General features: G+C 42.1%; 1 pseudogene; it reads left to right on the forward strand.

Annotated features, from left to right (window-relative positions):
* Positions 1 to 9,457, forward strand: LOC110286399 (annotated as a pseudogene).
* The last annotated feature ends 11,766 nt before the right edge of the window (positions 9,458 to 21,223 follow it).

Here is a 21,223-nt window from a genome sequence, read left to right on the forward strand (position 1 = left end):
ATGCCTTCTTGCCACAGCAAATCCCAGTTAGAGAGCAATAAGGTGACACTAATCGTTTATACAGTTCTCTCTCCAAACTCAGATTAAGAGAGAAGCCTTGGCCTGACAAAGCGACTTGTTATCTTATTTACATGCTACAGCAATCCCCAGGAACAAAGAAATGTCTTCTCTACAAATGTCCAGGGAGTCAAGAATGACCTACTGTCAGATCAGAGGTTCACAGCCCTGCCTTTCTCTATTTGGGCCCACAGGGCAGGCTGACATTTTCATGAAGCTCCATGTCTCTGGCTCCCAATCAGTTGCAGAAGCATTGCTTCACTAAAATGCCAGTGTTGCTGCCTCATTAGGCTAATGAGGCCCAGGAGGAGGCCATAACAAATACAAAGTTGCTAGCGTGGAGCGATGCTGCACTGACCTGGGAGCATACCAAATTTTGATTCCCAACCATAAAACACCGCCTAGGAGAAATCGGTCAATTGATTGTTCTGCTGGCTGATTAATCTCCTGATTAACACCCAAATTCTCTCCTCTCCTCAGCACCACTTGTGCTGACTTTAAGGGATTTTAGGGCTGATGGAGGCAAAAGATAGGCTCTCCAAGGTGGCAACAGCACACAAGGAGATTTACTTAGAGTACACTTTGACTGGTTTACATGAGATGGATAGCCCACATAATCAGAGACCTTCCAGGAAAAGAAAAAGCCCAAGATGATAGGGAGATCAGAGAGTGGACCTATATGTCTCCTTGATGGAATTTGGCAACAGGATGAGAAGTCTCTGGGTCAAGGAATGCAGAAGCACAGCAGTGTAATTGGGGGCTTTTATAACGATAGGCTTTAACTCCTCTATGGGCAACAGCTGTCTGGTGCAGTTTTGTGGGGAATGCAAATCAGGCAGTCGGTGGCTAAAATCTGCTTATTTTGAATATATTGAAAACAACTGAGTGTGTAAAATTCGAGTTTGGTGCCAGCCAGCTTTTGCACTAATGCTTTCCAGCTTGCCGTGAAAAAGAAAACGACATAGTCAGTATGCAGAAATCCTTTGTATCTTTTATATACCAATGTCCATGTTGTACATAAGTGGGTCTGTTCCAGTACGAGTGCTCGTAGTTGTGTGACTATATAGGTGTGCATATGCATGTATATGAGTGAATATATAAACATATATTTGGCTATTTTTGTCTCTGAGTATGCATTACATGTTTTGTGTGTTGTTAATATGTGAGCATCTGTGAGTCAGTTTCTAAATCATGTGTACTGATCCTAGTATGTGCTTATTTGTGGATAAATGTGTAAGCTGGTTTTTGTGCAGATATATTAGTAACTAAATGTAAGCATATAATATGTGCATGTTTGTGATTTTGTGAACGTAACTTTGTATATTCTCATGTGACTATAAATGTCTATTTGTATAAACATAACAGCAGAAGGATGTCTGGTTGTGTGCAAGTGGAAGGGAATAAGCATAGAAGTGATGTGAATATGTTTATGGATGAATGATTATGTGAGAGACTCCTACTGTGTGTTAATATGCAGTTAGGATCATGTTTCTGAGTGAATATGCATTGTAGTTATAAATAAAAAACTTGTGTAGATGAAAACTTTCATACACAAAGTATCCTCTGCATGTGGATATGTTCTTGATTTGGAAAGAGTTATGGTGGCAAATATAGATGTGAATGTGTGCCTGTGAGTAAACAGTAAATATTGGGTGGGTACATGTCCAAATTACTGATATATTTGTATGTTTAACCAGCTTTTATGTGTGAAGGAGTACACAAAAAATTATCAGTGTAAGTCTGATAATAATGTGAATGAAAATGCAGACAAGTGTCCTTAAGAGATTGCATGAGGATTTTCATGTTCTTCTATACTAACATTTAGTATGTTTATGTGTCGGTGATCAGTTTTGTGTGAGCACAAGTATGTGTGGATAAAAATTGAGCATTCATGTTTTGCTTATGTAGCGTGTGTTTCTATGAATTGACTTATAAGCATAGTTATATGGGTGATTATGTATGTTCATTCATCTCAGGCATGCCTATATATTCTAAGTGTATCTGTATGTGTTGATGTATAAACAAGCTCAAAGCTGAGAGTTGAGTCAGTGGTTAAAGGAACTTGTTGCCATTGCAGATGACCTGAGTTCAATTCCTGGCATTCACATGGTAGCTCACGGTCACCTCTAATTCTAGTTCTAATGCCTCCTGTCTTACCTCTATAGGCACTCTATAAATATGGTTCACAGACATATATTTACAAAAATCCATACACATAAAATAAATATAAGTAAAGTACTTTCAAAACTGTATACAGCTCATGTGTATGAGTGTGACAATAGATAATTTTAAGTGAAACGAAGGTATCAGATTAAGTATACATTTGTGTGAGTTAATTTGCAAATATGTAAGTATGTTATGCCTTCAAAGTGCATGTGAGTATCTTGAGTGTGTGAATGAATAAATTGGGTATTTGTATGGGCATTTTCACATAACTATAACTTTTATGTGTATGTTAAATTAAAATATATTGAGCAAAGTATCTGTGCATATAGAGAATAAGCTTATTAGTATATGTATCTTGATATGTACTCCTATATTTAAACTAAAATGAACATTCATTTGAAAATCAGTATGGAATGACTTGTGCAAATTTGTGAATATATGTGTTCATATGTAAGTGAATCTATGACTACTTCTGTGTGTTATAGTTTCAATGTGAGAGTGTGATTGAATATCTAGGAATGGAATCTAAGTGATTCTTCCTTTTGAAGTTGTTCTTCCAGCCTCTGTGTTATTGCCTTTCAGCAATAGGACTTAAAATATGACCACAGATTTTAAAATGCATAAAGCCATAAAGCGAATTCACAGTGCATGTTTATTATTTTTTGACAGTTCAAAGTGGCTATCACTGGGTCTAAAGCCAAGCCATTCTTCGGTGTGTATTACATCATACTGCTGTTATGGAAATATGCGTGACCTTCATCACTCTGCCTGCTGGCTTCACTGTAGGCTGACTGCCCAGAAGCTGAGCTGCAGAAACAAATGGGTTATTTCAAGTCCAGTGCTTCAGAAAGCAAGTGCAATTGGACATGAGTGTCTAAATGACTCCTGTGAAGTGAATGCTTTCCCGTGTGAGGGGAAAAGTCAGATTTCAGTATTCAGGGGTATTGTAAACAAATGCTTGAGAAGTGCTATCTTGTTACAAGGGCTTCCTGCAGCACAGTTCTTGAGCATAACTTTTGAGGCCCCTTACATGGCTGTATGGAATTGTAGCTGTGTTTGGCAGTTAGTAAGTGAGATTAAATTGCCAGCTCTGTCCTCCCAATCCCAAGGTCAGATTTCTTATCATAGATCATTTTGTGTCATTTAAGAAGAAAAAAAAATCTGTGGTCCCTTTTGGTGGAACTCTGGGTGACCTTAAAGTTCAAACACAGAGCCCTGGCTAAGGGCTCTTGGATGAAGGAGCAAACGGAAGCTGACATGACATCCACTTCTCCAGACCATGTGGATGTAGGCCATGAAAATATTTCCTTAACAAGAGTGGACACCTTCTGTGCTAGCAAATAACTCAAGTATTCCCACATCTCTAATGGAATAATTGAATGGAAACCTCCAGATAAATTACCTAAATGTTTCTTTGGAAGGATGGCTTCAGCCTAATAGTACAGTCCTCCCCAAGGAACTTAAGAGGGCAATACAAGAACAATTTCTTCCCAGTGCTGAAAGGGTAGGTGCACAAAGCATCCCTCACTCTGCAACATTGTAGTGTCTCTGCCATACCAAGAACTAAAAATGAAGCCTAGGGGAGCTGCTTTTCAGAGCTCTGTGACAATCCAGCTTGATTTCTTATCTGATCCTCTTCCTCCTCCCTATTCCTCCACCCATTGCTCTAGCCCCTCTTCTCAAGAAAACAATAAACCTCCTATCTGAAAATGACAAGGACAGAGTCACCTAGGCATTTGCCTCTGGAGTCCGAGCAAAGTGAAAGAATTCTGGGTAGGAATTCAATATAGGAACCTGGAGGCAGGAGCTGATGCAGAAGCCACGGAGAAATGCTGCTCACTGGCTTGTTCCCCACAGCTTGCTCAGTCTGCTTTCTTATAGCACCCAGGACCACCAGCCCAGGAATGGCACCAGCCACAGAGAACTGAGTCGTCCCACATCAATCAAGACAGGACAGGCTGATCTGGTGGGAACATTTTCTCAATTGAGGTGCTCTATTACAAAATGACTCAAGCTCATGTCAAGTAGACAAAAACTAACCAGGACACTTAAATCCGTTTTCATATTTCAACTTGACATACAAATGCATTTCTAATTAGCTTTGAACTTTCCTTCCTTGATCACCCCTAAAGTCTCTTAGTAATAGTAATAATATCACAATATGAAGCATTGCAACTTTTAAAAGGGCTCCAGTCTTTACACATTTGAATGGGTTAAAAGTTCAATCTCTTTAAAGCATCCAAAGTCTCTTTCAAAGTTTGCCTCTCTAAAATAGCCAAAGTATCTTTTAAAAAAAATACCCATAGTCTTTCCAAAATTCCAAAGTGTCTTTTATTGTGGTCTCTTATAAAATCAAAATAAGTACTCTGCTATTCCAAGTGGAAATTAAATGAAATGAAGACATGACTGTCCCTGGGTATGGTTGAAGAGAAGGGTTTTGTTGTCAATAGGAGTTAAGAATACCACCAGAGGCAGCTGGAAGAGTCCAGAGCATGGAGAGGGGAGTAGACTAACCATGCCCAGTAGACTGAATCAGGTCAGGAGAGGGGAGAGCAAGAGAGGAAGATTAATAAGGAGGAGGGAGGGAACAAAAAGGGGAGGAAGGAGCAAAGGGGCAAGCCAAGGGAACCAAGAGATATTTTTGTGTGGCAAAAGTGGCAGTCAGAAGCTCAGGAAACGAAAGCAAAGCCCATGGGCTGGAGAGGGTTAGGTCAGTGTGAAAGGAACTTCGGGGAGTCATGGGTACTGAGCAAGCCTTGTATGCTAATAGGCACCATAGTTAGCCATCTGTCCCCAGGTTCTTTAGGATCTGACAGAAATAACCAAGACACAATGATTGTTATTGGGGAGTCCACCAGAGTTGGCCACTCAGACACTGTTTGCAGTCAATTTAAATTCTTTATTCCAGATGGTTGGGACTACACTCAGATACTCAGAACCTAAGTATAAGCCTGAATGTCCAGAACATGGGGATTTTAAAGGCAAAAACCACATCCTGGCATCCGGCTAGGGAGCTGCAAGGGATTTTGCAGAAGCAAACAGTGCAACAGAAGCTAAGATAAGCAGTTAGCCAGAGGAGGTACCACCCAGGCAGGCAGTTTAACAAGCTAAAATATACAGTTCCCTTGAGAGGGTGGTTTGCACAAACAGACAAGTTAACAGAAGCTAAGTTAATCATGGTATCTTGACCTCCGGTTCCTAGAATAGAATTGGGTAATTTTCCGTTAAACCTGAAATGGCCTCAGCAGGAATATAAGATGGAGAAACGACTGTATTGTCTTGCCCTGTCACATCATGAAGTAAAACTAAAGCCCAACAGTATTAAAAACAACTAAATGTCAGACATCCAGGATTCACTTATGAATTTTCTGGACTCCAAATGGCTTACCCCCTTATGATCATTGTCTCCTAGGCTCAGGTTAGCTCCACTCCACAGCTGCTACTGTTCTTGTTGGTGATCTCTTGGTACTGGCATAATGTGCTATTCTGTTTGAGAAAATAAAAGCAGCTAATAACACCTGCAACTGGGTCACACCTTCATTACCAACTTCTCCTGGACTCTCTTTGGGGACTGTGAACTTGCTGCTTGATGCCACACCCTGTCTCCCCTCTCCCGCTCTCCCCCTCTCTCTCCTTCAATTCTGAAATTGAAATTTGGCTGCCACCATGAGATACAGCCTAACCACCCTACACACCCCTCCATACATAAGTTTCTATGTGCTGACACTCTGGAAATCCTTCAAGACTATTGCAGCCCCCAATGATGCTGGCCTCTTTCACCACTGCTAATTCTTCAGCTCTAGCTAACCAGCATTGTTTGACTCTGTATAGCCAGGGTTTCACTTTAATGGATCTGGTCTCTCATTGGCCACAGCAAATTCTTAAGCCCTGTTTGATCCAAAACACAGATTCTTAATCCTCAAAACATCAGACATACCTGATAGTATTTAAGGAACTCTTACACTTCCCTCTGAAACTTCACAGGCCTTGCCTCCATCATCTGTACTACGCTCAGCATCTTCTAAGTTCCCACCAAATAGCAGCTCATTAAACATTGAGCAGTCAGAGGTTTTTCTAGGCTCGAAAGAATGTGTGCCCAAGTGCCTGTCCTATAGTGCATAACAAGTAGAGAAGAAAACTCTAGCTTGAGAATCTACCCTACATATCTAGATCTGCATGTTATGTTCCTTTTACACACAAACTTTTGGCTTGGTACCTTCACAAGGAGTAGAGAAAGGACTAAAAACCTGTACATATGAAAGCAGAGGGATGGGTGAAGCAAAAAGCCTAAAGACTGGATGTCTCTGGGTTGCTCCACTCTCTCTGCAGGTGCGGAGGCACCTGGGGAGTGTGGCCGGTCAGGTTATTGAGTGAAATATTTTACTTTGTTAGCTCAATGGCCTCAAAAGGCTCTGGCTAATAGAAGAGTTGAAATCTGCTCTCAGATGGAAACCACATCCTGTCAGCACCTGTCTAGACCTCATGAACCACAGCCTCATTTGCAGCCTTGATTTTACTTGAACATGGGAGTTGCCAATCATCAGGAAATGCCCTATTAATGCTCAGAACATAGCAACGTCTCAAGCGGCAGACAGCATCTCAGGCATCAACTTCCAAGGGCCTCCTGCAGACATGTAGCCCAGCCCAGTCTGTCAGAAGCACATAAACCCTTTTTACCTCTCCCACTGCTGAAGCAAGTAGAAGCAGCAGCAATCAGGCAGAATGGGTGTTCCCACACATGCTTTTTTTCCCCCCAGAGGCTGGAAAACAGTGATTCGGTGCATGCATATTACCAGACAGGATATGGTGTTAAAGGATACACATTCTAAAAAGTAAACAGGGAGGAAGCAGCCAGGTGGGAGCCTCAGAGAAACGCACTGATTCAACTCCCTAAAGAGCATAACATGAAGTCAAAAGGAGCAAATTCTCCAGATTGGTGGGCTCTTCCTTCCAGGGACACCCGATTCATTTAAGAAAAGCAGCCTACTCACAGTGACCTTCTGAGCTGAGCCACACTGTTTATGTTCTCTGCTCAAAGTCACATTACCCTATCTTGACGGTATGAGGTGTCAATTCCACCTAAGCCTTGTTCTTGTACATCTGTTCCCAGGGCTGAATATGTGGCACAAGGTGCAGAAAGAGCATCTTGCTCACATAGCAGAAATGGATGATGTTTATTCAGTAAAAGCGATTTCAGATTCTTAAGGGGCAGGGCTGTCTTCGCAAAGACCTGTTTTCAGTGAATTAGCATTTTACTAATCAATGGTTTCTAGCCTGGAAATGTCGAAGATAATGTCATATGTGCATACTCAGTGATAGTGCGAGGGAGCTGGCTTTTTTCCCGAGTTCCCTGATTTATGCACTCCAAATATCCAAGATTATTATGAGTACCGTTTTCTTCCAAAGAGCAGCTTGTGAGATCACTAAGAGCCTCCTATATAACTGCACTGTATGAAAATCTGCTGTACCCTTGTCCATCTACCTATTTTGTTATTGGTTCATGCTCACTTTGGGTGAGCCTTATATGAACATGTTCTTCATTATTTTTAACATAAAATTTTATTTTTAATTATTCCAAAGTGAGGAGGCTGGGAAGATGGCTCAGTGGGTAAAAGGACTTACAGTAGGAATGTGAAGACCTGAGTCCCCATCATGCATGCAAAATCCAGGCATGGTTATATATGCCTGTAATCCCAGTGTTGGAGCCTTGAAGCCAAGTGAATCTGAGAGATTGCTGGCCAGCTAGCTTGGCCAAATCCATAAACCAAAGGTTCAGTGAGAGACTCTGTGTCAAGAAATAGAACAGAGGATGGTAAGGCGGGACACCTAACATTCTCCTCTGGCTTCCACACACAGGGAACATGCCGGCGCGCGCGCGAGCGCACACACACACACCCACAAACATGTGAGCATCACACACACAAATATTCTAAAGTGAGTACTTGAAGGCCTTGGACCAGTATCCTCTTGCTATGATAAAATACTTGCCCTGACTGTGGGGAAACTCCCTCGCAGATACCATGACTGGATGGCTCTTCTCAGCTTTTCATAAAATGGAGGACTCCCTTTTGCAGCAGAGCGTCCCTCGTCTGGGGAGCCTAACCCCACACAGCCTCTACCGCGGGCTGCCAAGGAACCGACCTACAAACTAACCCCTCCCCCATAAGAACCCACCCAGCAGGTACCTGAGATTCCTGAAATGCCTCTCCATGCAAATGAGATAATTCACAGAACTTGAAACTCCAGCCAAGGATTTTCATTTACCCTGTGAACTCCTTTCCACTCTCCAAAGTCGATATAGAGCCCTGTTCCACCCCCAAATAAAGGATATGCGTACAAGCCTGCCTCAGATACAGGTATGCACACAAGACTGTCTAAGAGAGCTGTTTCATTGAAAACCTTGGCAGAAGGCTTTCTTCCTCCACTCCCGCCACTCCCCTCGCCTCTCTCCCACACTCACTCCCCAGCTGGACTGGGATCCTCCAGAACTCCACCCATTCCAGACTCCACTTCATCCCTGAGAGAGAGGGGGGTGGGAATGGAAGACAAGGAACCACAGCTGGACCCCCAATGCATACTTCACTGATGAAAGCAGTTAAAGAGAGAAAAGCTCTATTTGGTTCACAATTTCAGGGTCCAGTCCATCAAGGTGGAGAAGTAGCAAGTTATATTATAGCCAAAGTCAAAAGCAGCACTGAGATAACGCAGTTTGTTTTCTGTTCCTGCTCTATTCTCTCATCTTCTCACTTAGCTCAAGAGCCCAGCCTGGGGGGGGGGGCGGGGGCGGCAGGGGCTCTGGGGCCACGCGGGGGGTGGGGGGCGAGCGCTGACGCGGGCCCACCGTCCTCAGGACTTGTTTCTCATGATCCCTGGCGCCACATGACCACCATCTTTAAGGATGCCAGGGAGTCGGGCACCGTGTTCAAACTGAAGCGCATCTTGGAGAGCATCCTCAAGCTGCCGCCAGAGGAGCAGCAGCTTTACAAGGATGACCAGCTCCTTGATGATGGCAAAACTCTGGGCGAATATGGTTTCACTAGCCAGACAGCACGGCCATAGGCCCCAGCCACGGTGGGTCTTGCCTTCCGAGCAGATGACACCTTTGAAGCTCTTCGCATCGAGCCCTTCTCCAGCCCTCCAGAGCTTCTAGATGTGATGAAGCCACAGGATTCTGGGGGCAGTGCCAATGAACAAGCTGTGCAGTGAGGGCCTTGGCCTACCCCCTAGAGACCCATTCCCCCAATAAAAAAAAGATTTGGCTGTCAAAAAAAAAAAAAAAAAAGCCCAGCCTGGGGACTGGGACCTCCCCCATTAAGGGCTAAAGTCTATACTCAGACACATGTCTCCTGCCTGTGTTTTGTGCCTTGCTCATCATGCAGCATTACTCTGATCACTTCCGATCACCAGCACTTGATAGCCAATACAGGGCAAACAAACCCAAGGACACCTTCAGCCCTGGAAGTAACACACCGAGAAATATGATGTACTCAGGAACATAGCGAACAATCCACCTCTGCAGGGGGAAGGCACACTTTGTGATATCAAGAAAATGAGGTACCATATTTGGAGAGAAAAAAAAAAGTCAGGATTATTCTAGATTACTTATATAAGACCACAGGCTGGAATTTTATTCAGGATAAGCAGAAACTAGATTTGGTTTACTTAATAAGGAGGCGTCAAAGGGCCTGGGGCAGCATAGCTGGATGTTCCTCTCCTAGTTACAAACCTGATCTCTAAGCCCCACGGCATGGATAGGGGGTGACTCGAGTCTCACAGGCACAAAACACGAAGGAGACACCTATTTGCGTTTGAACTTTGGCTGCTTTCCATGTTTTTGTTGTTGTTAATAATTTTATTTTACTGCTTGAAATTCTCCAAATACACAGCGATAGTTGATAGATTATTTCTCCCCCATCAGTGAAATGAGCCAATCTAAACCAGATTAGATTATATTAAAGGCAGGTTTATTGGGAAGCTACGCCCATGCAAGTTCACTGGCCCCAAGGACTAAGACCAGGGAAGTCGCCCTGGGAAAGAGGAGGTAGGCAGGTGAGGGAGAGAGAAAGGGGCATGCATACAGAGAGAGAGAAGAGAAGAAGAAAAGAGAGAGTCCAAAATGCTTGGATTATATAGGAAGGAGCCTCTGGGGGACTGGCAGCCCAGCCCTGGGCTAGAAAGTTCTGGGTTGGGGGCAGGGTGTGCCAGATAGGGACTGAGGGATGCTGGGAGAACCAAGAAGCCAGATCTTTTTTGAGATGTAAAATATGTACCTCAGTCCCTTGTCCTGGGTCCGAAACCAAACAGTAATATTCTGTTTAGTACTGTGAATACATTCTCATATAAACAATGCCTCAGGCATGTTATAATGCTGTTACCCATAAGTTCGATGATAATAAAACAACAGTGTGTGACAATGACCTGTAAGTAAATCAATGGTGTATGTTTTCGAAATACTTATTAGAATTTATGCATGTTAGTGTGAGTGTCTGCCATGTGTGTAGGTGCCTGCAGAGGCTCAAAATGAGTGCCAGATCTCCTGGAGTTGGAATTTCAGGCAATTGTAAGCTATCCTATGTAGGTGCTGGGATCTGAATTCAAGTCCTCTGGAAAAGTAACAGGTGTTTTATGTTTGTTTGTTTGTTTTGTTTTGTTTTTAAACTACTTTCCAGAGCTAAGAAAACATGTTAATTTTTTTTTGGTTTGGTTTGGTTTGTGGAGGTGTTGTTGTTGTTTTTGAGGCAGGGTTTCTTTCTCTGTGTAGCCTATGCTGTCCTGGAACTCACTTGGTCTGAACCCTTTGAACTCATGTAAGATCTGCCTGCCTCTGCCTCCCAATTGCTGTGACTAAAAGTATGTGTCACCACTGCCTCACAATAAAACACATTTAAAAGGTATTTTTATAAAGAAATATACAATAAAGTTTCCTTTGGATGATTGACTAAAATGTTGTGACAAGACATTAACCCATATCTTGGTACATAGTTTAAAATTCATTAGTTCATGACACACAGGAACTCTTTATAGAAAACAAAAATACCATAAATTTTCTACTACCCAAATGCAGATATCTGTTATGTGACACTATATAAACTGTTATTGTTACTATACAACATAAGGCAGAGAAAAATAGATTCCTCTATTGGGAATCCATGGTCAATTAACATTCGTGGGTGGCCCAGAAACCCCAGGGGTCATGGCTGAAGGACACCCAAGATTCTATCAGAGAAGACTATCTTGAATACATTAATAGGAGCATCTACTCATTTTGATTAGGATATATCCTAGGTAAATTTTGCTGGAGGGAGACCCACTGAAGATGTGCCAATTTGAAATAGTAAAGCCAGTGAGGTTAAAAATGGTTCATGGGGACTGTATCGTCATCAGAACCTCAGAAACAAAAGATGTTGATTGGCATTCACATGATGGGTGATAAGAAGGTTAAGATCTGGTTTTCTACAGTGCAGTAATGCAACACCCCCTGCTCTACTAGGTTAGTTTAAGGAGTTTTACAGTAGTACCAAGACCCTACATTATGTTCAGTGCAATGATAAACACTTTCTCTCTGAGAATACTTAATGAGTAGGTCAGACAAATCTCTTCGGAGAAGGATAACATTCATGCCATTTCATAGCAGCCCCTGGAGGACATTGGATACAGTTCTGATCGTGCCTAGCAAAGACTGCAATAGGAGGACCACTGAGATAACCTATGGATAGCCATGATATGTGGCTAGCATTTCCCTTCGGAGGTGATGACAACCTATAGTTGCAAGGCTGTCAATATACGAAGTGAACACAATATACTAGCCAAATAGATAATGGGAAGATATTTCCTTGTGCATGCTGAATGGATCCAATAATCTATATAATATTGGACTGAAAGATTTTAAAGGATGAAACCATAAGATTTAAGGTTGCTATGATAAACCATGTGACACAATTCATTTATTTTAGGATTAAGAACAGAATGAACTGCTCTATTAAATGGACTCTGTGTGGGCTAATCAGTCCTTTGCTCTCATTGGGTCACAGATTTCAATCCTTGAAGGTGTTGGTTTTAATTTACTTTCAGCCATATTAGCTGGTTTAATTGGGAGTTCATGGGGCCTTGTTAAGCAATTTGTCACAAGCTAATTTTAATTTATTATTGATTGAGAACAAGTGTCTACCCACTATAGAATATTTTAAGATAATATGTGTTATAGGCACAAGGATTTTAGACAATAGTTCTGATGGTCAAGGTAAAGTATATCTCTTTTCCCTGTAAATTATGTTTAGTAGCATAATATTATAGAGAAGAATCACGTTTAAGTTTAGAGATTCCCCCAGATACAATAGTTAATTTAGATTCAATGGTGATTAAAGCCAGTTGATGTATCTTAGCAGATGTTCATTAATGAAACCATGTTGTAGAAGAACAAAAGATCAAAAGACAATGTGATTTCATTGTTTTATTGCACACATTTTTTTAAACGTATGTTTTGCTGTAGTTTTACAAATTTTTGTTTTCCAGTTAGGTAAAATCTTGAAGTTTGGTTTTTATTGCAAGTTTTGTTTGTTTCCTCATAGATTCTGATTTGTTACTTTCATTTCTTCTCAGTTGTTAGTTATTGGGTATCCTTCACGGGATAAACAGCTTCTTTTATTTTTGTTAGTTTTTGGTTTTTGTTTTTGGGTTTTGGGTTTTTGGTTTTTTGAGACAGGGTTTCTCTGGGTAGCCCTGGCTGTCCTGGAACTCACTCTGTAGACCAGGCTGTTCTCAAACTCAAGAAATCCACCTGCCTCTGCCTCCCAAATGCTGGGATTAAAGGCGTGTGCCACCACACCCGGTGTAAACAGCTTCTTTACCCACCTATTCTTATATATTTCCTCATCCACGGGCCTCGCATCAGTATCCTCAGGATTGGAAGCCTTCTCTTCAGTGGGTGACAGGTTTAAGGGCTTGGTTTACTCTGGACATGGATGCTTTCCTTAGAACTAGGATTGTTGTTGTAACAGGAGCTACGCAGTGGAGCAATACAGTGAAACTTTGCTGGGGCTACAACTTAGGTCAATGAACTGAAGCCATCTCCTTCTAGGGCCATGCTATGAAATATTAAGTAAAAATTCCTCTATGATGTTTTATAATATTATGGTATTTGTAGTCAATAGATTTGTGGCTTTGGGGTTTGCCTCCAGCCAATAACATCTGGTATATACTTTCTGGGTAGTTGTCGAACAAGTATTATTAGGTTTGTAATACACTACTTTCGGTAACTATATCCTCCATGGAGTGACAACTGACTTTTCCAAGGTATGGTCCATGTCTAGACAGGTCATTTATCTATGGCTTATATTGGGTCCATTAAGCTGTTTTCAAGATTAACCCTTTCACTTGCTAGTAAGCCACAAAAACACAGACAGCTAAAGTGTACTGAACAGAATTGATTTTCAGTGCAAGAGAAGTTTATTACCAAATGTGTTTTTCTCCATTCTTATCAGTACCTGGGTCACAGGTCATCTTGGATGTGAACTTCAATAGCCCTGGTACCAGGACAGTATGCGTACCAGTGACCAAGGAAGCAGAAGCACAGGAGATGGGAAGAGTCACTACTTTTACCTGCCATGAAACCTAACAAAAGACAATCCGCAGCAGTCCTAAGGTTAGACACAGTGGATGCCTACGGAGGATCAGGAGTCCCAACCACAGTAATCAGGATTCAAGGAATGACAAGCAAAGAAATGTATTGCCTGGGGACTAGAGAATGGCTACCCAGTAAAAGAGCCTATACTGTTCTTGCCAAAGATCCTGCTGAGAAGCTCACAACCACCTGCAACTGCAATGCCATGAGTTCCAGCAACCTCTTTTGGTCTTTGTGAGTACTTTCACTAACATGTATAGATCCACACACACAGACATGCATGTATGCATAATTCAAAGTAAGTATTTTTGGAAAACAAAGGAATAGAGGTGGAAAGGTTGCCCAGAGATGAAGAGCACTTGCTGCTCTTAAAAGGACCTGAGTTTGAATCCCAGCACCCACGTGGCAGCTTACAACATCTGTAACTCCAGTTCCAAGAGACCCAGTGCCTTCTTCTGGCATCAGTGGGCACTAGGTACATGCATAAGGCAAGTACAACATTCACATACATAAAATAAATTCATAACATTATTTTTAAAAAGAAACGGGGGAAAAAAAGGAATGTGTTGTTTATGCCTTTACAGGTAAGAGCCTCAGAGACCACCTGTCAAATTTAGGCCAAGCATGATGGCATGTCACAGTAGGGTATAATTAAGTAATTTCAATTCGATATACAATAAAGACAAGAGAGTGCCACATAAGTCAAAACGTGTGCCCACCAATAGTAGGTAATTTCATGTCAGGTAACTTCATCTATTATCATGAAACCATTTAGTTAGCAATGGAGCAGAAACTGACCAGACTTCATGATCATCATATACTATCTTATATAGCCATCATATTTTAGGGTTTCTATTGCTATGAAAAAAACACCATGACCACAGCAACTCTTATAAAGAAAAACATTTAATTGGGGCTGGCTTACAGTTCAGGATCTGGTTGTTTGCTTGAATAATTCTGTAGGCTGCCAGAGCACTGAAACAAATACTAAGATAAAAGAAGAAAATACACCTGGTCCATTTGATAAGGAAGATTCTTTGGCTAGGGGACATCTGACAGTTTCAAATCCCAGATGCCCACACAGCACATGGTAACCCTAAGCAACCCATCACAACCCCTTCATACACATTCAGAGGCTGGAATAACAGACTAGAAAATGCTGTCTAGTATTTTGGTCCTAAGGGATAGATCCTGGGACCCTGGGGTAAAAACATGCCAGTCGTAGTACAATGATGATTGGGTTGACGCCCAGAACTGTCTGAAATTGGCACTAGTATTCTCACCCCAGACCCCTCTGGGGACTGAGAGATGGGAAGTATATCCCTAAGACAGTTCCTCCCAAGCTTCCAAGTTGTTGCCACTCCTCCCTACACAAGATGTCCTGGCTGGTCTGCCTACTAATAGAAGAAGTCTGGAAAAGGTGGATTTTCCAAAGAAGTGGAGATCTCTATTAGTCAGGGTTCTCGAGAGCAGTGGTTCTCAACCTGGTGGTCGCATATCAGATAACCTGCATATCAGATATTTACATCATGATATTCATAACAGTAGCAAAGTTACAGTAATGAAGTAGCAATGAAATAATTTTTTTAATATATTTTATTACGTATTTTCCTCAATTACATTTCCAATGCTATCCCAAAAGTCCCCCATACCCTCCCCCCTCTCCCCCATTTCCCTACCCACCCATTCCCATTTTTTTTTTTCGGCCCTGGCGTTCCCCTGTACTGGGGCATATAAAGTTTGTGTGTCCAATGGGCCTCTCTTTCCAGTGATGGCCGACTAGGCCATCTTTTGATACATATGCAGCTAGAGTCAAGAGCTCCGGGGTACTGGTTAGTTCATAATGTTGTACCACCTATAGGGTTGCAGGTCCCTTTAGCTCCTTGGGTACTTTCTCCAGCTCCTCCATTGGGAGCCCTGTGATCCATCCAATAGCTGACTGTGAGCATCCACTTCTGTGTTTGCTAGGCCCTGGCATAGTCTCACAAGAGACAGCTATATCAGGGTCCTTTCAGCAAAATCTTGCTAGTGTATGCAATGGTGTCAGCGTTTGGAAGCTGATTATGGGATGGATCCCTGGGTATGGCAGACTCTAGATGGTCCATCCTTTCGTCACAGCTCCAATCTTTGTTTCTGTAACTCCTTCCATGGATGTTTTGTTCCCAATTCTAAGAAGGGGTACAGTGACCCCACTTTGGTCAATGAAATAATTTTATGCAATACCTGACAAACACAGAAGTGGATGCTTACAGCCATCCATTGGATGGCACACAGGGTCCCTGATGAAGGAGCTAGAGAAAGTACCCAAGGAGCTGAAGGGGTTTGCAGCCCCATAGAAGGAACAACAATATAAACTAACCAGCACCCCCAGAGCTCCCAGGGACTAAACCACCAATCAAAGAAAACACATGGTGAAACTCCTGGCTCTAGCTGCATATGTAGCATAGGATGGTCTAGTTGGTCATCAGTGGGAGGAGAGACCCTTGGTCCTGTGAAGGCTCTATGCCCCAGTGTAGGGGAATGCCAGGGTCAGAAAGTGGGAGTGGGTAGGTTAGTGATCAGCGGGAAGGGGGGAAGGAATAGGGGGTTTTCAGAGGGGAAACTAGGAAAGGGGATAACATTTGAAATGTAAATAAAGAAAATATCTAATAAAAAATAAAAATAAAATCAAAAAAGAAATACTGTTATGGTTTGGGGTCACCACAACATGAGGAACTGTATTAAAGGGTCCCAGCAGTAGGAAGGTTGAGGATCACTGCTCTAGAGAAACAAAATTTATATGGGAAAGAAAAGTTCAGCCAACAAAGTTGGATGTCTCAGCTGGTCTTTAATCTCTTCTGGAATTTCAAAGAAGTAGGCTCTAATGCCAGTGAAGAAATGGACTTGCCAGTGAGTGAGGGTAAGGAGCAAAGAATAATAGGTGTCTTCCTTTATATAGGCTGACATCACCAAAGGTGTGGCCCTAATTACAGGTGTATTATCCCACCTCAAAGATCCAGAGTGGAAACATCTTCCCACTTCTAATGATTTAATAAAGGATAAGTCCCTCATAGCTATTGCTAACCATTTGATTTTTAGTTAATTGCAGGTGTAGTGAAGTTGACAACCAGGAGTAGCCATTATAAGGCCAAAGTGGAAATTTGAGGTTGGAGTGGGGTTTACCTTGTTCAAAAATGAGTCAGGTCTAAAGAAGTTGAGCACATGTCTAAGCATGCCTCAGATGCCTAGGGCCTCAGGGCTCTAATGGGGCACGTGGCTTGATGATCTGGGACTGGGAACAACATGGAGAGAACTATATGTAGCTAGTACCAAGAACAAGGGACCTAGGTGAAGGCCAAGAGTCACTCTGCAGAGTCACCTGCAAACAAAGCGCTCTGAGAGAATGAGCTGAGAAGACTGGGTATCTCAAAGAGCCTGGGTACAGCAAGAAGCATTCACCCACTCAGGAGCTACACTGCACAGAATAACCCCAGGACCTGTCAACTTGGTGAAAGTGCATCTGATTTCCCCATCCCCTTCAAGTGGCAACTAGGCACACAATGACAAGGATCAGTGGGTAGCTTTAATCAACCTGAGTCTGCACAGACCGTTTGGTGGGTATCCTGAAACCACACAAAGTGGTAGATGGCACTTGTTACTGCCTAGCTGTGTGTATACTCGGTTGCTCTCTTCTCCTTTAGATTTGTGTATTTTTCTCAAAGCTCCAGCCCCTTGCCCACTAGACGGCTAAGATAGGGATAAGCAACCAAGGGTACCCAGTGCTGTTCTGCAGAATTATAAAGTGCTTTTCTTGTCCTTAAAAGAAGTGCAGATACTTCAAAATCATGTCTCCACCTACTTTCTGAAATCCTGAGCATGTTATGGGGGCTCAGAGATATGCCTCTTATAGCCAGTCCCAGCTCCCTGGGGCTCCAGCAAATCTAAGCATTTTGCCACCGCAGGGGTTAGGAGAAAGTTTAGGGAAGCTTACCAATGTGTTTTATGGCAAGGATTTGATTCAGCAGGAATTCTCCATCTGGACAGTACTCCCAAGAGTACTCTGAAATTTAAAATTTCTCATAGTGCTTTTTCACCCCAAGTGTACACCCCCAAGACAAAGCTTGGAGAACTGTACAGTAACTTCCATGATTATGGTCACCCCAAGATGAAACCTTATCTTTTATCCGGGAAGTGCAAAATTGAAGTGAAAGTTTTTTACTAACACTGTAGAGGGGGTGGGAGGGAGGCAAAGGTCAATAGATAGGTTCTTCAAGAAAGTACCTAGCAAAGCAGGGCATTCCAAAGGCCTGCTGTTCTAGCTCCATCATGTGGAAAGGCCTGGCATTTTTATCTGTCACTGTAAAAAACATGCTGGAAAAAAAAAAAGCCCAACATTTTATTATGAACCAACACAAAAGACCATATGCTCTAGGAACACAAACTCACGTTAAGTGCATGAGTTCTAGATAAACATGGTTTCCTCTATAAATGGATTACGCAAGTCTTTTATAGTCTCAAGAAGGAAGGAGATGAAGTCATCAGGGAGATAAACTACAAAACCATGAGGCCATCCTTCTCAAGGTTCAGGTAGCCTCTCCTTCCCAATTGTTGGGAGAGGAAGGATCATTCTTTATGTAGGATGTGGCTATTGGTAAGTTTCCTGTACTCCAGTGGATGGCCCCACACCCATGCACACATGGGCAGCGCTACCTATACTGTATTATTAGAAAAAAATGAAAGCACTCTTGTTGGGGGTATATAGAAGTAGTTGAGGGGGCATGGATTTATATATGATCATATTCTATTGGCTACCCACATGAACATCTCAAAAATATTATTTTTAAGATTTAAATACAGGTCATAGGTCATTGAGCCTAACATACATCACAAATTCCAGAGTGAAGTCATAGAAAACAGTAAGGCACACACAGAGGCCAGTGAGAACTGGCTTACAGAGGAGCCTAAGGAGTCCAACACAATTCAGGTTTCTTTGTTTATAAGGCTCCCTTCCTTGGGGGTTCTCATTCAGGAAATGTAAACAGTTAGGAAACACACCACATGGTGTCTCTGGAAGGATTACAGTTCACAGACTAGAAGGCTCTTGCCACTGCTGTGAATACTGCCCTCATGGACCATAGGATAAAGAAATATCTCCACTTAATTCTGTAATCTGGCTTTTGTTTTTGTTTTTGTTGTTGTTGTTGTCACTGTTTTTGCCCATCGCAAAGCAATTCAGGAGGGGGCCTTTCCAGAGCCTTGCATAAAATGAATGATGAACAATATAGACCCATAGTGTTCACTATTGTTAGTCCTCCTAAGGCATGTATGTGGAAAGCTTGAAATCCAAGTGGACTTAAAGTTCGTTTTTTTGTTAGCTCAACTGTTCAAACTGTTCAAACAGAAACATGTAATTTAGCTTGACTGTGCCTTGCTCTGATGGTCAATTCTAATTGTCAATTTATTTGGATTAAGAAATGCCTAGGAGGAATGGCAACATGGCTCCCTGGTTAAGAGCACATACTGCTCTTCCAGGGGACTTGAGTAAGGTTCCCAGTAACCATGTTAGATAGCTCACAACCATCTATAAATCTCAGCCCCAGGGTGATCCTATACTTCTGGCTTTTGGAGACACTCGAATTCATCTCCTTATACGCCCACACACACAGAATTAAAAATAAATATGTCCTACACACAAATGGCCAGGAGTGTTCATTAAGTAATTTGGAATTAATTTCTAGAGAGGCGTTTTAACTGATGTGGAAAGACCTCCTAAGAATGTGAGTGACAGGATCCCTTGGCCTGGAGGACCAGAGAAGAAAATGTGTAGAACACCAGCATCTCCCTTTGTCTGGTTCCTGATTCTCCCAGATGCCAGTGAACAGCTTTATGCTTCTGCAGCTACAGCCACAAGCTACTCCCACTATGCTTTTTCACTATGATGGACTATATCCTTAGACCATGAGCCCAACTAAATTCTTCCTTTAAGCTGCTGCTTATCCTGCATTTAGTCAGACCAATGAGACTATTAAGCAAACTATCTACAACTGCAAACTCTCATTGACTAAGAACTATCTGAGCTGGCAGTTTCGCACAGTTTAGGATTTTTACTGTTGATGAGCCATTTTTAAACGACTCGACTTTTGTAAACAAGTGCTGTGTGCCTTCCTGCCTTTAAAAAGGCAATGAATGGCTTTTGTACGTCGTCTTCCTTCCCCTTATTCTTGCAGCAAATGCTTCTCTGCCACTTAAATGCAAGAGAAGAAAAAGAACTCAGGGGAGCCCATATGCCACTGGCCATATCCTGGTCACCCAAGTATCACTGAACACAGAAGTCTTATCCATCAGAAATGGAACAGTTTTTAGGTTATTCTCCTAAGTACCCGAGTTATACACGTGGAAAAAACTGAATCCTAGAGAAGGAAGGAAAAAAAAATAATTGGCTCAAGATTTCTAAGCAGCAGAGGTCAACATTAGCATCTTGTAATATGACTAGATTTGCCCACTTCAGACACATCTTTGGCTAGTATTTCCGGGAATCACCAGCAGGTGGGGGTATATTTGTTTGAAATCAGGCTGTACGGAGCATCCTGAAATCACATCCCATAATCAGACCCACATTTATTAGACAAAGCCTAGCTGAAGCACCCCCCTTTTTTTTACTTGTAGGTGTCCTCGTAACTATAAAGGTTGCCCCAAAGTAGATGACAATGATAAATTCAATTCCAAAACTTCGTAGCCCAAATTCACATTAGCAAATGGCCCAAAACACAGAGAAAAATCCAAACAGGCCAGTATAATTTGTAGGAGTTGAACTTCTGTCTAGTTCATTTATTAGGATATCCAAATTGAATAGACTTAACTCTGAGTTTTGATTTATGTTATAAAAGAAAGAGGACTGGTATAGGAGTTCCTCCGGTCTGGGCTCTGACTTCCTTCTTCCAAGAAGTTAAGACAGACAACATATAAAAATCCTTCAGAGGCAAGACAGGAAACACTATCTGACCTAGCCAGAGCCACACATCCCCCACACAGTAAATGCTTATTCTGTGAACCAATAAAGCAGGAAAAGGGAGTTTTTAATCCAACCACCCAAACGGAAGAATTTGATTTCTATTTTAAAGCTAAAAGCGAACTTTTAAAGATTTCTACTTGTCCTTTGAAAAATAACATTATCTAAGTGCTAAGTGGTATCTTTTAAAAAAAGATTTATTTACTTTTTTTATGTATGTGAATACACCATCATTCTCTTCAGACACACCAGAAGAGGGTATCAGACCCCATTACAGATGGTTGTGAGCCACCATGTAGTTGCTGGGATTTGAACTCAGGACCTCTGGAAGAGCAGTCAGTGCTCTTAACTGCTGAGCCATCTCTCCAGCCCCTTTAAGTGGTATCTTAGAA

The sequence above is a fragment of the Mus caroli genome, chromosome X (genome assembly GCF_900094665.2).
Source record: "Mus caroli chromosome X, CAROLI_EIJ_v1.1, whole genome shotgun sequence".
Taxonomy (NCBI): domain Eukaryota; kingdom Metazoa; phylum Chordata; class Mammalia; order Rodentia; family Muridae; genus Mus; species Mus caroli.